Below are 17,599 nucleotides of genomic sequence, written 5' to 3' on the forward strand. Positions count from 1 at the left end.
TTTCTTTTCTTTTCTTTTCTTAATGAATGTGAGAAGTTCTTTATTCTTCAGGTTAAGAAAGTACATGGGGAAAAAAAGGCTGAGGAGCTTCCTTTGGCTGGAAGCTAAATGAGTCAACGGCATGTTGTGTCTACTAAACTGAATCAAGCACACAAAAAACAAAATGATGTCCTAAGTAAATCTCTTGCTAGGAAAATCAGAATTGTAGTATGAAGGCCAACACACAGGAATTCTTCTGTTTCTCCTTCAGTAGTAATTCCACAGTTACGGATCTGGGTGCTGTCTGAGGAGGGGCAGCAATAAACCTCAGATGTCCAGAAAAGGACAGGAAGGGCCAGGGAGGAGACCATCTCATTTGAATACCATCTGAAAGTTTTCAATAATGCTCCTCAGTGTCACAGACTTGGGGAGGGATCACCAACACATTCCTTTGGATATGGAACCAGCTCAGAACCTGGGTTTGAATTTTTCTTTTTGTACTTCAAAGCAATCTCCTTACTCTGGGAATCTTCTAGCAGTGAAGGGTCCTCTGGCTTGGCCCAAGGTTTATTTGGAGAGTCCAGGGGCTTTAGGCAGTGACAGTGATGCTCTCAATGTGGCAGTATTTGATTATTTTCTCCTGGGTGATATAAGAGTGACACTTTACCTCATTAGTAATTGGTTTAAATTTTAATCCAGGCTAGTTCAAGAGATTTTCCATCTGGAAGCGATTGGCACTGGAGACACCAAGGACTTTCACCAACCCCTCATCCACCAGCTCCTCCATGGCCTTCCATGCATCTAAGAATGTAACTTTACTGGGGAGGACATTGCCTTTATCATCTCTGGGGATGGTTCCTACCAGCCTGAAGTCCCTGTGGAAAGTGAATAAGGTAGGTGTCCAGGTAATTCAGTTTCAGGTCCTCTTGGGTCTTCACAGGCCTCCTTCACTAGGCTTCTCTCAAAGAATGTGGACCATAACGTGATAACAGTGAAGAGGTCCTCCTATCTCACAACCTTTTCTTGGATCTTCTCTTGGATGGCTGCTCCTCCCACCTCATTCTCATTCTGACAGATGTAGGTCAATGTGGCAATATCCTGATTGATGTCTGCCTTCAAGTCTTCTTTGACTTTACCTGGGGAATACGTCCAAGTGCCCAGACCCACAATGGGCATCTTGGCTTTGGTGCTCAGTTCCACAAAAATGTTCACAGTTGGTGCAGAAATGGTTGTGAGAGAACAAAGAGATCCCTTGTGACCTAACTGAGAGGCTGGCTCCAGCCTTGGATTCACCTTTCTAAGACAAAGCCAGCCCCACTTCAACTGACTAAGGAAAAACACCATCCAAAGTACGAATGCTACCCTTGTGAATCTCTAGGTAGTTTGAGATTCCTCTTCAAGAAGCAAGACTCTGGTACTGCTCTGGGCTCAGATACGTAGAGCCCCTAATGATTCCTACTCCACTGTTGTTTAAATTGGTAGCAGGAAACCTATGGCATGGTGCCACAGCAATCTATTATCATTGAAAGCTCTTAAATATTCACCATCACTGGCTTTAATGCACAACTGTGTTGAGAATTTGGCTTTCAATTAGATCCATAATGCATCTAATCTTGCTAGGGCTATGGCTGTCAGGCTCTTGGTAGTAAGTCACATATGCTTTCTCTTCTACAAGAAATGCGGAAACCTCTTTATTGTTAGATTTGACAGAGTACACGTCTGAAGTTAGTTCTTCACATGCAGATACTAACCCCTTGCTCGTTGTCTTCTGATAGGTCTTTCAGCCCAGCTGGTGATCCATAACATCCTAAGGTACTTGGAGCATACGTAATCCCCAAGCAGTAGAGCATACAGTCTCTTTCAGCTGGAAGTAACATAAAGACACAGACCTCCTTGCCCTCAACAACCCACAAAGGATTATGGGGACTTATGTCTTTCAGGAGGAAAAGAGAGAGGAGATTAAAGCATGGACAGCCAGCTGGACTAGTGGGTGTGACCTGTCAGTCACGGAGGTCCATGATAGTATGAATGCCCTAGATACTAAGCTCTGTCACATTTACGGTATAAACTAACTTTATATGTTTATATTACTGGAGAAAGTTATTACAAAAATCTTCATGTCCACAAAATACAGCTTTATAATAAGAAATGTAAAGAGCTTATTTTTCAAAAATAATGACCCACAGTAATTTCATTTAATATATTCATTCACGATTGTTATAATTAAAATAGGAAAAACGTCAAACTTTATTTATTTATTTATACATACAAAGTCTTACCACGTACTTCAGGTTGGCTTTGAGCTCTCACTGATCTTCCTGCCTCTGCCTCCCAAGTGTTAGAATTACAGGCATGCTGCACCATGCCCGGCCAACACTAAATTTCTTAATGACAAAACAGGGAGGAGTCAATGTACTCCTAAACTTCACCTGTTATATGTGTGTAGATGTATTAGTACAAAGAAGTCAATATTATAGGTAAAAGTCTTATGCCACATTCTTCTACCATTTTTGAACCTACTCACTATTCATCAATATTCTACTATTAATTCTAGCTTTGATCTTTATAACCAGGTTATAAAATGAACCTTGAGTGTCAATGGCTTACTAATGTCTTCGTCTTCTCTTTCAGACTGTCAAAGATGATCCCCCATCAAACAACACGAACCCGTCTATTTTTGTTTCCTTTAGATCTGTCTGGAAAGGAGTTTTGATCCATAGCTAGACAGGATCAATGCTCCTCCTCACCCTTAAGCAGTTGCAAGACAGACCATCGGGCCTTCTGCTCCTCTTAACAAGAAGGCATCACAGTCTCAGGGGGAGCAAATATAATAGGAGAGAGAAATCAAATAGGAAGAATGAAGACAAGGAAAATTACACTTTTAAAAATGAAAATTGAACTTTCAGGACACAAGAGCCCAGGTTTTTTTATTCTCTCTCTCTCTCTACTCCAAGGACTCAATCAGCAATGGAAATTCTCTTTCACCCTCAAAAGGGCTTAGGCATACCCTTTTTACTGTCAAATCATCCTATCTGACCTGTGAATAAACCACTTTTTCTCCTGTAAATTAGACTTTCCCCTATGGATGAGCTATTATCTTACCTTGGGTGGGCTACCTCCCACATATACAATCAAGACTACAATTTTCCATGTCCAAAAACACATAAAATATTCTCAGTTCCAAACTGTGATGGGTCTCCTTTCTCTGAGCTTCGTTAATCCACTCATGAGTGTATCCAAAAGTCCCTGGCTAATATACCTTTCTCATGCCTCTTACTGATGCAACCTGAAAGTTCTCTTTCTGCAATGGGAGTCAGTGAAATGCTGAGAAATTTTCAGTCCCAGTGTATGGCAAAAACTAGTCATAAAATTTTTTAGACTTGTGGAGCTTGAATTTAAAAAGTAAAGGTCTACATGAGTGTGCTTGATAACCAATAAAAAGAAAATGAGGAGGAAGAAGAAGCAGAAAGAAGAGGAAGAAGAGGGAAATAAAAGGAGAGGAGGAGGAGGAAGAGAACTATCACACAGCTACTATGGGTTATAAAAATGTAGAGTTATCACCTGAAATGATTCAATAGAAGATAAAGTATTTTTAAGACGATATTTGATGTGTTGGTTGACTCATGAGGAATATTATATTTTACTTTTTACTAGTCATTATAAATAGTGAAATCTTCACTTTTGGACTGCAAAAACAAAAATTTAATTAGTTTATGTGGAATTTTTAATAGCCTAACATTATATTTACAGTAAAAATTTCCTGCAGCGTCTGATTGCATGAATACTAAAAGCACTATGTAGCTTTTAATCCTCCTTCTCTACAGTTTTCCTTTCAAAGATTCTATTAAAGTCCAATTGTTTTTTAAAAAGAATTGAGTTGAGTTAGAATATTACTGTAATGGGAAGCTACAGGGTGTCTATTAATTGGAATTCTAATAATGTTAAACTTTTCACTGGCGACTTAGAACATTAGCCTATCAAAATGCTTCCTCCCTTTAAATCTGCCAAGCAGGGCAGATTGCAAAACATGCACTACCAGAACAACCACTAAATGTAACACTTTCTTACCTGTTGTCCTACGACATGAAAAAAAGCATAATGATTTCTTCAGAGTTATTAGATACTGTATTGAACTGACATATTTAAAAATAACCTCCTCCCGGACCTGTGATGACAAAACAAATAACACTTTATATTATTCTTAGGTATAGTCTAATTTTAAGGAAAAGCCGAGCATTGGAAAGAAATTCTGATTCATCAAAGCAACTCTATGAAAGAATCCCTAACATTACAACTGATACAGAAGAAATTGACCCCCTGACCTCTTAGATGTCACAAGTTTGTGGTCCCACAGAATTGAGGAACAAAGTTGCAAACTAAAGGAAGAAGTCAGGAGAGTTTTATTGGAAACAAAGAAAGAATAGCTCCTGGATTGCTAGGAGACTCCTGAATAAGTGTGCACCACAGCCCCTTGTCAGGGGTAAATTTTACAGCAGAGTCACAATGGGTCCAGATGCTCTAGTCACACACTTTGGCCATTCTATATATATATATATATTTTTTTTTAATTGGTACATTTTGGGTATACAGTACAGTTACATTCATCATTGGGATCTTGTACATGTATGTGACAAATTTTGGTTCTTATTTTTTCTGCATTGCCCTAGCTTCCCTTCACCTCCTCCACACTTTCCTGTTGACAAAGACTTTGCTTGCACTTTTTTCCTTTTCTCCTATTTTTTCTTTTCCCTTCTCACCTTTCCCTAACTCTCCCATTTCCCCTACACCTTTAGATCTTTTCATCATAAAAATATCTTTTTCTAAGTAGCATAGTGAGCTTTCATTTTTTAAAATAATAAGACAAATATTTATTGAGAAACTATTATTTTTCAAATATTTGCATACATTTAGCAAGGAATAATCCATTTCCAATACATGTCTTTATGGAATACAAAAAGGCAAAAATATAAAAATGACATGAACTTTAATGGTGTGTCAGGTTGGGAGTTATGCTTCTCCTACATCAGTGCTAATTACAGTATAATTTCAAGTCGTTGCTTATCCCTTAGGGAAACATGTAGGCCTGATCATTTCTTGGTTATCTTGAAGCCTAGCCTTCTTCAGATGCACCCCCAGCCACAGTTCTGGTGTCTGTTTTTTTTTTCTGCTCACTTCCTTGATAGCCCATTCTCTCTGGCATTATATATTATTTTTTATTATTTTGAAATTATATTGTAAAAATGAAACTGGGGGCCAGGAGAATGGGGCAAAAATAAGATCCAAGACCTGTCATGTAAAGTTACAAGATCCCAATGATGAATGTAACTGTATTGTATACCTAAATTTACCAATTAAAAAAAAGAAATTCACATTTTTGTGTAGATAGAAGGCCCTTTATGGTATTCTTAAATATCTTTTATATTAATCTGCTATGTAGTAACAACACTGCTCCTTTTGTTAATTTCATTGTATTATAGGCAGCTAAATTAGATAAAACTACAGTTACTTTCATCATTGGGATCTTGTACCTTTACATGATGCACCTTGGTTCTTACACATTTTTATTAACCCCCTTCAAAATACTCGCCCTCCTTTCACGTATAATCCCCCTTTTTTTCCACCACTTTCTGAAGCATTTCTGGAAGTCTTCTTTTTTTAATCGTGTTGCTCTGCCTGCCTCAATGTCCTGAATCCAGTGAAAATGTTCTTCTTCAATAGTCATTTTGACTCTGGGAAGAAATATGAAGTCACACAGAGCCAGATCTGGTGAAAAAGGGATAATGACTCACTGTAATGTATTTAGCCTGCCTTTTTCAGCCAAAATCAGGAGCATCATTCCTCATTTTTTTTAGTATATGTTTGTAATAAGTAATGTTTACATTCCTTGTGGTGAGCTAGTACACTCTTATCATTGCTGATAGAAATGCAAAAGGGTGTATGTGACTTTAGAAGAAATTTACTAGTCTCTTAACAACTGAAAAAATCCTAACATATGATCTGGTAATCAAGCTTTTAAATAGTTTGGTTGAAAACTAGGTCTACATAAGTACTGTACCTAAATATTTATAGTTGTTTTACATTTTGATTGCCCAAACCTAAAAACGACCGAAGTGTTTTGCAATAGATGCCTAGTTAAATAAACTATGAGGCATCCATCCTTTCAATGGAGCATAAGTGAGTAATAAAATGAATGAGTTTTTGAGTCATGGTTGACAATGGATGAATATTTACTCATTGATAAGTCGATGAAAGCACTCTAAATAACTACATACTGTATTATTCCACATACATTAATTATTGAAAAATATAGAGAAAATATAAAAGTGCTCTGTTTGCCATAGGATCAGCAGGCAGGATTAATTGGATGAAAGGGGATTCAGGCCACAGTTCAATTCCATATATTACCATCTAAAAAGCATTATAAGTATGGATACACAATGCTATACATTTATTACAACCCATTTAACTTTACTGTGCTATGGATGAAACTTAATCTATACATCTAAAAGTTTATTTCAGAGTCAGGAAATGCTAGGACAAAATTACAACTACGAGAAGAAAATGTATAAAGGTCTAAAAAATTAAACAGGCTCATTGAATAGGTGCTGACTTGGGTAACTTTAGAAATGAGAAAAACTTCTGAGACTGAACATTAAAACAAATGTACCTAAACACTGTACTGTATCAGAGAAAGTTACATTTGTATGGGGCTGCTGTGAGATGTACCAAAGCCTGGGCATCTGAAGTCATCTAAAGGCGCCCAAGAGCACCATTCCATCTTTAGCAGCAGCACATGGTGGGGTCCATTACATAACAACAGATCTGCACAGAGAACCACAGGGTGCCACATCCTGGCCAAAGATTTACGCCATCTGAGGAGAAACCAGAGCATGCTGCTGCGTTGTAAAGTCTGCTCCACCGGCGTTCTGTTCTCTGGGAACCTCATCTGCCTGGGCCTCCCTTCAGCTCACCCACCCTGAGCACGTTCCAATCAGGATTAGGGGTAAAAATTCTGATCCCTCTATGCACAGACAGTGAAAGTTCAAAAGGAAGCTAAGGGATGGCAGTGTTCTCAGAGTTGGGAGAAAGTTTCTGTGTTTGAGGTGGAAACTTACACTTGAGCAAAAGGATAAGGATGGAAAGGTCCATTGTGGGGATGGATTAGATTTGGAAATTCAGCATGAACTTATGTTTTAACAGAATACAAATCCTGGTGTTATGCCTACACATGTTTATACATGTATGTACTGTTTTTTTTTGTTGTTGTTGTTGTTTTTTTTAATTTCTTTAACCTCTAAGCTTAGGAAAAAAACAACACTCCAGTAATTACAGACTCTACCTTGCATGAAGATCTAAGTTTTCTATATTACTCTTCAAGCAAAGGAAACCGAATACTTTAGGAAATAGCTGATTATAGGACTGGGAATGGCAAAATGTAAAATTAGATTGTAATATCCTGTAGTGCCAGAAGTTAATGCACTCTCAAAATAAATACAAGGGAAAGTAAGCAAGCAAGCAATAGAGGTATAATGGAGGGATTTCAAAGGATTGCCAAGAAGCAACTGCGAGTTCCTGATATCCACAGCTAGAATAATTCAAGTAACAAAATGAAGGGGTATTGGATGATAATCCAAAAGTATAAAACAAATGTTCATATGTTCACAGGTAAATGGAGAAGAGACAAATTTTCTGTGCAAAATTCCAAATAATTCCTATAGATCTTCTTTCCTCGATGTCACACATGTTAAATCATACTCTTTTGGAAAGTCTTAAGATTACTGACATTTATTTGAATGCATTCTTAATTTGAATCATCTGACTCTACTTGTAAGCAATGATGACATTACAAGCCTCCCCTGACGTTAAAGATGAAAAATATCTACAATTCCTGCTACTTTTCATTTATCATCTGTGTTCAACTTTGAAAATTATCCACATTACTTTTTAATTAAACTCAGATTTCTTGGTGTTTTATAACTGTGCTACGGAAATTATTTATGCCATAATAAAAACGAGTTGCAAAATAATACCACATAGACATAAATGTATGCTATACAGTAAGTGACATAACTATTGTCACCGTATGGTTGGTATTGTATATGCTGAGGGGCAGGACCACTAATCTTCTATTTCAAGTATGTGCATTTATGCAGTATTTCAGTGTGAAATGTTATTTTCCAGAGATCTGGCCACCTAGTGACTGGAAGATTCATTGGTTTTGCAGATGTCCTTCCAGGTGACTGAAGAACTGGCTGCCATAGGCTGCAGGGTGCAGTGATAATGAATACACCTCCCACCCTATTCTGAGAAGTGCGTCATCTCCCTTGTTGCTCACATCTCAATCATACTTTAATGTTGTAGCAAATTTTGTACCGCAAAAATACACATCAGTTCAGTTTAGATTTATCATTTTTTTTTAAATTCACTTTTGTCTTTTCAGTGAATTAGCCCCAATACTTAATCATATTTCTTCCAGTAAATCATATAATTTGCCTGCTTTTCTGCAGCTGCAATAAAATTACAAAAGAGTAACAAGTGTCTTATTTAGATTTACTAGCTAAGGAGGGAGGAGATCTGTAAAGAATTTCTGCCTCTCTGTCATATCTGAGTGTTGGTTACTTGCCGGATTTGTGGAAATCTTCCTCAGTCAATTTAGCTGATGATGTTTTTCACTGATATCCAAGTGAACTCAGGTTTCAAGTCTAAAATTAACCCAAGAGGTCTCTTTCATAAGGAACGTGTTATAGAAAGAGAAAACAAATCTTTTTCCCCCTCTCTTTATGTCTTTCAAACCAGGCAGATTTGGCGATAACTAGTTCATTGCCTGTCACTCTGTGCGAATATTTGACAGATCCCTTCAGTACTCTTTTATTCTAGTATAGCTAGAATAGAAAATAGAGTATAGAACTCCACCATGGCAGTGAAAGAAATTGTTTATTGCCTTTCAAATGGGAAAAGTGGAAACAAATTCACTGGTAAGCCTTGCTTCTTGAGACTAAAATTCAAAATGAATGAAACTACTATTTAAATATTCCAAAAAAAGGGCCAGGGCTCAGTGGTGCCACGGCCTGCCTCACAAGTGCAAGGTCCTGAGTCCCATCCCAATTAATTAATTAATTAATTAAATATTCTGAAAAAAATAGAAAAGTGAAAGAAGGTGACATGTAAATTTTCAAGTAAATGCTGTAGTATTAAACAAAAAATTATATTATAAAATGTTCTTTAAATATTATGATTTGACAGATAGCTGTAATTATATTTTAAAAAGAAAATCATCAAATGCTTTATACTTCCTGAATTACCCTTCTCTTTTTATATAATTTTTACTTAGTGATCCAAATTAATTTTGAAGCTATATAATTTAAAATTGAAATAAATCCTCTGTCACTCACTGGGTGACAAAGTAATTTCTTCATTAATGTGTACCTTATAAGAGTGAGATGTGGATAATTTGAAATGTTATATGAAAATGTTTAAAATATTAAAGTTATAGTTAGACATATAAAATAGTTATAGTAGCATATAGTACTAAGATTTTAAAAATGCAGTTAATCATAAAATGTCTTAACTCTTAGGGGTTTAAATTGTTTCTGTCAACGCAAAAAATCAGCCCCCAAACATAAAGACCTGATTCAAAAATAGGCATCTGAAATGAACAGACATTTCTCAGACAAAGAAGTAAATGCAGCAAGTAAATATATGCAAAAATGTTCCACATCACTGGTCACTCGAGAGATGCAAATGAGTAAACACTGATATTTCACCTCATCCCACAAAGAATGGCTGCTATCAAGAAATCAACTAATTTCTTTAACTGAAATACTGAATAGTTTCTTTGGTGTGAAAAACTACAATAGTACACAGGATCCTAATGAGATAATTAATAATGTGAAATAGGAAGTAAAGGGCTAAAGGTGTAGGGAAAGTGGGAAGGGTGGGCGAAAGGTAATAAGGGAGAGGAAAAAAATATGAGAAACTGAAAAAATGGAAATAAAGTGTTTGCAAATGGGGAGGGGAGGAGGGGGTGAAGGGAGGGCAGGGACAAGGGGAAAAATGAGAATCAAGACCTATTATGTAAAGGTACAGGATCCCAATGGTGAATGTAATTGTATTGTATACCTAGATTGTACCAATAACCTCAATAAAAAGAAAAAATTATACTAAAAAGAAATCAACTAATGATAAATGTTGGCGGGGTTGTGGGGAGAAAGGAACCCTTCTCCATTGTTGGTGGGAGTGCAGGTTGGTGCAACCACTATGGAAGTCAATATGGAGATACCTCAAAGAACTAGAATTAAAGGTTCCATTTGACCCAGCCATCCCTCTGCTGGGTATCTTCCCAAAATAATTAAAAGAATTATATCACAATGACGTATGCCCACCTATGTTTATAGTGGAACAGTTTGTAATAACTAAAACTTGGAAATAGGCCATTTACCCATCAGTTGGAAACTGGATAAAGAAGATGTGTTTTTTTCTATAAAATGGAATACTACTCAGTCATAAAGAATGAGAAGTTAGATTCATTCATAGGAAAATACATACATATTGAGGATATACTCCTAAGTGAAATGAATAGGTCACACATGTATAAATACGGAATAGTTTCTCTGTTATGAAAAACTATAATGGTACATAAGATCCTAATGATATAATTGACAGTGTGAAATAGGAAGAAAAGGTCTAAAGGTGTAGAGGAAGTGGGAAGGGTAGAGAAGAGGTAATAAAGGAAAAGGAAAAAAAAACATGAGAAAATGAGAAAATGGAAATAAAGTATTTATAAATAGGGAAGGGTGGAGGGGGTGAAGGGAGGGCAGGGATATGGGGGGAAAAATGAGAACCAAGACCTGTCATGTAAAGGTACAAGATCCCAATGATGTATGTAACTGTACTATATACCTAAAATGTACCAAGAAACTCAATGAGAAAAAATAAAATCAATTGTTTCTTTCCACTCCAAATTCTCATGGTAATATCCTGCTCCTTCATACTAATGAATATAATTTTGCGGGGCAAACAAGTTCAGATGTATTTAGTCAAGACGAAACCATACTTGGTATGGTAGGCCTTAATCCAAAATGAATGATGCCCTTATAAAAAGGGGACATTTGGAAGCACAAACAAGGATAATACCATAAAATAGCCAACACAGATAACTAAGTGATGCTTCTATAATCCAGGCAATACCAAGGATTAGCAGTATACTATGAGAAGCTAAGAGAGTCATGAAAGGTATTTTTCTCTCAGAGCCTCAGAAGGAACCAAACTTGCTTACAATTTGATCTTGGGATCCTTACCCTCCCAATTGTGAGATAATAAATTTTTACCATTTGTACCATGGTTTGGGTAGGTCTTGTAGGAATTCTCATATTAGAGGCTTCATCACTAGTGTGGTGGTGATGAGACTTGTGAGTTGAGGGCACAAATGAAAGGGTCTTCGGACCATTGGGAACACCCTCTCCTCAATGGACTACTGTAGGTCTTTGGGGACACAGCTAGTTCTTGCCAGGATTATTATTGAGTAAGCCTTATCTTGAATTAGCCTCTTGCTTCCTGTCTGTGATGTGATCTTTCACTATTAAATGTGCTGTCACCAGATGCCAAACCTATGGAGTCACCTATTTTGGACATTCAGCCTCTTACAATGTGAGGCAAACAAACTTCTCTTCTTTATATTATCTAACTTAGGGTATTTTGCTATAATGTTTAGCGAGGCTAAATTCAGCCAGCCAACCAATTCACTTTGCGGTATTTTGCTTTGGTAATTTTTCCAAATTCCCACAATAAATCTTACCAAGGTGTGGTATTTTGTATATTTAGAATATCCTAATTTGAAATTTCTATACATTTCTAATTTTACCTTATTTATTCTCTATCGATTTAATTTGCTTTTGGTAATTGTTTTCTAAGATATTTCAATTTCATAAATATTTGGTTCCATGGCTAAACCTTTGATGATCACTACTACAAATTTATTTTTCATAACTTGATTATTAAGATAGAGTTAATGTTTTGTATCTTTAGTACTAGCGTGACTTCTTTCCCCAGATTCCAAATTCTTTCCAACTTCAGAGTCATTGAGATACATACATTTCTCAACAAATTTCTCTAATTATATCATTGCAAGTAACTAAATTAAACATGATTATTTACTCATTTATTCAAAAGCTATCATAATTCTTTTAGAAACATTAATGGGATCAAGCCATTCTCTAGTTTCAAACATTTTCAATGAATTTGTTTCATATTTACATAAAAAATAAATGTCTCAAATTTGTCTTCAGGTCCCTCACTGTGTCCCCACTGTAACCATTTCCAGATTTTTTCTCTTCCCTTTTCCATACCTTTCCAGTTACAACTACACTCTGAATCTTAAATGCAGAGTTCATTCTGTCTTACTACAGCATCGACAGACTAAAAAAGAAAACTAGATGCTTAGTTAAATGTAAAGTTCAGGAAAAAAATTCTTTTTGTGTGTAATATGCCCTCTTGTAATATTTGGGACATTTTTATGCTAAAATAAATGCTGGATTTTAGAATCTCAAATATAATTGGCAATCTTGGGTGATTAATTTGGCAGCTCTTGCATCTGGACTTTGGCCCTGTGCTTCACTCTAACTATTATCTCCCTTTCTCAGATTCTCCCTTGACTTCCTAAATTATTTCTTTTTTTTTTTTCTTTTTTAAGACAAGTTCTCTCTATATAGTTCCAGCTGGCCTCTAACTCGTTATGTAGCCCAGACTGGCCTAGAACCCGTAGCATTCCTCCTGCCTCAGACTTCCAAGTACTAGGAAAGGCTTGTTCTACCGCAGCCAGCTTACATTATTTCTTTTAGACCTCTTTTCAATTGCCAACGTTCGTCCTTCTTTTATGTTAACCATTGTACTGAAAATAGAATCCATGCCAAGCAATGATCTTCCACGGTAAAGTTTTTTCTTCCTGTGACTGATATTTATGATCTGTATGTCCATGTTACATTTGTTTTTCCCCACAAAAACGAAGTTTTAAGAAGGCAAAAAGATTTATTAGCTCAGTTGGAGAAATGATCATGTGTGTTTTCCTTCTAAATTATATCTGTAGACAGCTTCCATTTGTAAGTTTTAAAGTGTTTAATAACTATATTATAAGAAATGCATGAATATTTAAGACTAACCACTGAATAATGAAATAAACACGGTCATAATTTAAAGGACTGTGTAATCTGGTGAAGAAAACACACTTTGCATATATAATTTTGATATATATTCGTAAGGATGCGTTTGAAAGAAGTGCTAATTGGAAGATAGAATGTTATTAGATAAAATAGGTGGCTTGACCTCCATTGAGAGAATAGGATACATTTTTCTCATGTAAAGAATTTTGCACTAAAATATGTTTGGGCAGTCAAAATTAAAAAGATGGTAATTTGTTTATCTAGATGACAGAAAATTATATTAATTATATTCAATTTTCAATGAGTGCACTAAAAAAACTTCACAAAAGCTAGGAGAGAGAAAAAGATAAAACATATTGCAAAAGAATAACATTTAGATGAGGAATTTGTGAGATACGTTGTGGAGATTCATATTTATTTTAAGAAGGATTAAGATCTTTTAAGATAATTAAAGTTGTTGAGATCAGAGCTTGGAAAATAAAGCAGATTTTGGAAGGAAGAAAATGTAAATGATCTCACTGGGCCTGCAGTACGGAGAGCAGATGGCAGGGGGAGGTAGACGAAACACGGGAAAGGTTATAAACATCCAGTGGGAGGTGTTCATTTGAACTGGGTGACAGAGAAAGAGAGAGAAGTAGACTGGATCTGAGAAATGTCAGGGAAGAAAAATAGAGAAGACTTAATGATAAATTAACTATTGTGAATGAAGGAGATAGACATGCCATGGTTTATTGCTAGTTCTCTGGCTTGCAAAAATGGATTGAATTGGGTCACTCGCTGAGATAATAAAATGGGGAATGTAACAGTTAAGGAGAGGTGGAGGAACAACATCAGCTTGGTTTTGTATATATTAAACTTGAGTGTCCCTAGACATTGTAAAATTTTAATTAAGCTAATAGGTAAATGGATTTTATTCAGTGGAGGAAATAGGAGACAGATAAATAGCAAGGGCACATTATGGAGTAGCGGTGATAAATGCACTTTTGTGAATGGATACAACTGCCTCAGGGTAGATGGTAGTGGAAGAAGAAATAGCTTAACATCCAATCTTGAGTAATTTCAACATGAAATGGCTGGACAGGGAGGAATAAATCAGCAGGCAAGAGAAGGAAAAAAGACTAAGCAGGCAAGATGACAATTTAAGGGTATCATGGATGTCGAGAAAAGAAATTTTTCAACAAGAAGAGCATCCTCAGCAGGGTTGAAGTTCCTATGAATTCTAAAATATTTAGGATTAATAATGTCTGCTTGCTTATTCCAGTTAAGGATAATAGTGATAATATCGGTGTGGGTGGATGTGCATGTGTGTGTCTATCTGTGTGATTATGATGTCTAGAGAATTAAACAAGTGTAACTAAAACATTACATCTAATATTTGCAAACAAAAATGTCTTAATTTGTTTTCTCTTGTTTTACAAATTCTTAGAAGCTATTAAACTCTATGATTAATTCATTATTATATAATTACTCCCATAGAAAACATGGCATATGTATATGTATATATATATATATATATATATATATATATGTGTGTGTGTGTGTGTGTGTGTGTGTATCTATTTAAGAATTCTAAGATTAAAGGCATATCTAAGAATTTGTTATAGTTGAATCATAAATTTATAGTTTAAATTGAAAGAGTTCCTTAATTATTTAGGGTTTCTTTTTCTAATATGTACTTTGTATAAATACTTTAAACAAATACATTAGTAGAATCCTAGCTTTCATTTGTGTCATTTTCCTCAATACCCAACAGAGAAGGTTAATCACTCCTAATTTTATGGTAGCTTTTAAAATATTCTCAGGGCCAGGGATTTAGCTCAGTGGTTCTGCTTCCTGCCTTGCAAGCACAAAGACTCAAGTTCGATCCTGGGTACAAAAAAAAAAAAATTCTCTAAGAAAGTTTCTCAGGAAAATTATTATTCTTTTTTGTTGGTGTTCTAAGAGAAATTGTCTTTCATTGTATATTATGGTTAAAATTTAAAACATCCTTTCTGAATCCGAGGATTACTAAAGAAAGAATAGAATTAAAGCACAGGCTGTGGATGTTCAGTTAATTATTTGTGATAAGACTTAATAAGCTCGTTGGTAATACATCGATTTCCTATGGATTCCCTAACAAAGTACCATAAACTTGGTAGTTAAAACAAAAATATAGCGTCTCTCAGCCCTGAATGATAGGAATCCTAAATCAGAGTGGGCAAGCCATGGTTCCTCTGACAGCTGTTGGGCTTCTTGTCTCTGACTACATTCTAGTGATCTGACGACCATCTAGGCTCTCGATCGCTCCCAGCCACACAGCATCTCTCTGTCAACCCTCCATGGCATTATCTCTGCATGTCTATATTTCTGTGGTTCCTTTCTTTTATTAGAGCATCAGTAGCATTTCATTATGGGTATATCTACTCCAGGATGATCTCATCTTAATTAATTATATCTGCAATGACAATTTCTAAATAAATTCATACTCCGAGTTAGGGGATTTAGGCCTTCCACATTTCTTTTTCACAGCATAAAATCCAACCTATAACAAGTAAAAAATATCCATAAATATCAGTATTTCTCCTCTGACGTAAGTCCACAAGAGATTAAGCTTGCCATTTAATCTATCCAGGCTTATAAATGTCACTCAATTTTTAATTCATGAATAGTGTTCAGGCCATAGGGTAGATATAGAAATACAGTAGTTGAATGTGTGCTATACCAGTAAGCTCACAGGCTTCCTTGAGTTCTACTCTTTTATGATCAATATATAATTTACTCTCTTTTTGTCCTACTTTCCTTACTCACACACACATACACACACACACATATACGTGCATACATATATAAATTTGTTAAACACATACAATAATCACATATATATATATATATATATGATTGGGATATATAAACACACACACATATATAGTGATAATATCAAATTTTAAAGACATTTATAAGAGCTAAAGGTGTTCATACTTAAAGGGATAAGAAGACTGACATGTATCAAGAACTTCATAAATATTATTGATATACAATTGTGATAGAAACAAAGAATCAAAGGTAGCCAAAGAATCCAGGTGCTGCCAGTGAAATAAACAGCTTCTAGCAGATTAATCCCTCATTGGAAACTTTTGAAATGCTATAATTCATACAGATCTTTAAACACAATGATACTACGGAATAGGGGAAAATAAGAGATATTGCATTCAACTTAGTTTTTAAAGAGAGGGTAGCATGTAGTGAGCAACATCAAGAGCCAGAAAATTAGCAGAAAGCTCTCTATTTGTTGAACAACAGTGGAACTGGAATAGAGGTCAGGGCTCAGGGCAAGAGATGAAGACAGTATAAAAGAGGAACACAAAATGAGCGTAGAAATATATTTAATCTTAAATTCTAATCGCACATGCTGTAAACTTTAAGAAGCCACAAGGATAAAGCACTATCTGTGTAGGTAAAGTAGGTCTTTAAGAGAGAGAAAAAGCTTCAAGCTCAAATCCAGCCAGGAGTTTTTGTTTGTTTTGTAACAGGTATGGGACTCTAGACCTTGCCCTTGCAAGGCAGTCAGTGGCAAACTGAGCTAAATCCCCAGCCCTCAGTCAGGAGTTTTAATCAATTCTTAGTGCAGAACAGAAAGGATGTGAGGGCCCTATACAAGGAACAGGGTTATAAGCTAAGAGTAAGAGCTATGAGGAAGGAATAAGGAAAAAATTGAAATAACAAAAACCAAAGGAAATCCCTTGAGAAAAACTACCATAATGCTATATTTTATACATTTTCAGAAAGAAAACTCAATGTGACCCTTATGAATTATATACATGACATTTTTCCATGACTAAGACTTGTTATTATTTTCAAGTACACATGAAAGTTTTTCTAAAATAGATCATAAACTGAGCAAGAGAACAAATCTCAGCATATTTCGCATAATTGGAATTATATGGGATATAGTAAAAATGATAGAAAAATATCAGAAAATATAAAATCAAATGGAAATTAAACAAAATATTCTCAATTCATATTTGAAAATAGAATTAACACATCTGAGTAAAGCAAGAATTGAAAAATTGTATGAAACCTGCCTTTTCTAAGGAAGACGATACTAAAAACACTGCCTGAGTGACTATATTTAACATCACACAAAAAGAAAGACGGTACACCACCTGCCTGGCAAGCATGAGGCCTTGAGTTCAATTCCCAGCACCAAAAAAAAAAAAAAGGAAGATGGGATGGGGTGGGAATCTTATATAGGTTCATAGTATAAAATCCTGAGAAGTATTTTATAAAAGTATAAAAAAGTCAAAGCATAGTAGAAAATATACTGAGAATCTATATAGGATCATAGTATAAAATATCAGGAGGTAGAAACTGAAAGAATCAGAGAAGCTATCATCAGGCAAAACACCTTAAGAAATGTTATTTAAGAATCTGGAAACTCCCCAGTTCATAGGCTAGAGAAAGGTGGCAATGAAAATATTTGGAAAGAA

The 17,599-nt window shown here is 35.5% G+C and overlaps 1 pseudogene; it reads right to left on the bottom strand.

The window, feature by feature from the left end:
* Window positions 1-280: 280 nt before the first annotated feature.
* LOC104850872 lies at window positions 281-1,312 on the bottom strand (annotated as a pseudogene).
* Window positions 1,313-17,599: the final 16,287 nt, after the last annotated feature.

This window comes from Fukomys damarensis, unplaced genomic scaffold, assembly GCF_012274545.1.
Source record: "Fukomys damarensis isolate Sample0158 unplaced genomic scaffold, DMR_v1.0_HiC HiC_scaffold_11, whole genome shotgun sequence".
In the NCBI taxonomy this organism is placed as follows: Eukaryota; Metazoa; Chordata; class Mammalia; order Rodentia; family Bathyergidae; genus Fukomys; species Fukomys damarensis.